This window comes from Chrysochloris asiatica, unplaced genomic scaffold, assembly GCF_000296735.1.
Source record: "Chrysochloris asiatica unplaced genomic scaffold, ChrAsi1.0 scaffold00246, whole genome shotgun sequence".
Lineage (NCBI taxonomy): Eukaryota > Metazoa > Chordata > Mammalia > Afrosoricida > Chrysochloridae > Chrysochloris > Chrysochloris asiatica.
Genome location: NW_006408764.1, coordinates 4,105,155 through 4,105,963, shown reverse-complemented (window position 1 = coordinate 4,105,963; position 809 = coordinate 4,105,155). Strand labels below are relative to the sequence as shown.

The 809-nt window shown below is 37.2% G+C and overlaps 1 pseudogene; it reads left to right on the top strand.

Annotated features, from left to right (window-relative positions):
- Positions 1-217: 217 nt before the first annotated feature.
- Positions 218-809, top strand: part of LOC102834517 — a 55,673-nt pseudogene continuing 55,081 nt past the window's right edge.

Below are 809 nucleotides of genomic sequence, written 5' to 3'. Positions count from 1 at the left end.
GTTGTTCAGTGTTCTACAATTTAAATATTTGGTATGATCACATTTCATAAACCTGATAACACACTTTAGGAGTCAATTACATTTGACAGACACTGAAACCAAGGCTTCAAGAAGGCTCATAGCCAGTTAGTAGCAGAGGTGGTATTTGAACTCATATAAATTGAGTGGTTAAGATATATTTTATCCAATTTTTCTTTCTTCCAGGTAAAAAACTAAAATGAAGTATATTCTCGTTACTGGTGGTGTTATATCAGGAATTGGAAAAGGAATCATTGCTAGCAGTGTTGGCACAATACTGAAGTCATGTGGTTTACATGTAACTTTTGTCAAAATCAACCCGTATATTAACATTGATGCAGGAACATTATCTCCTTATGAGCATGGTAAGCAAAATGCATTCCTTTTTTTTCTTAAGATAATGATTATGTACTACATGGAAGATTATGTAGTCCTTAGAAATTGTGTGTACCATTTACATCACATCACTTCATTTCCTACCTTCTAAAAAGGTGCTTCACCACTTGTCTGTCGGTTGTCAAGCTGTAGTGGCTGATTCTGGAAATTATGCCACTGGTATTTTAAGTACCAGCAATGTCACCCCTGGTGAATAGGTTTCAGCAGAACTACCCGACTAAGGCTAGAAAGAAGGAAAGGCAGACCACGTTTGAAGGATTAGTCACTGAAAACCTTAAGAACAGTGGTAGAACATTGTCTGATATAGTGCTTTAGGATGAATCCCTTCGTTTGGAAGGCACTCAAAATACAACTGGGGAGGAGCTGCCACCTCAAAGTAGAGCTGATCATAATGA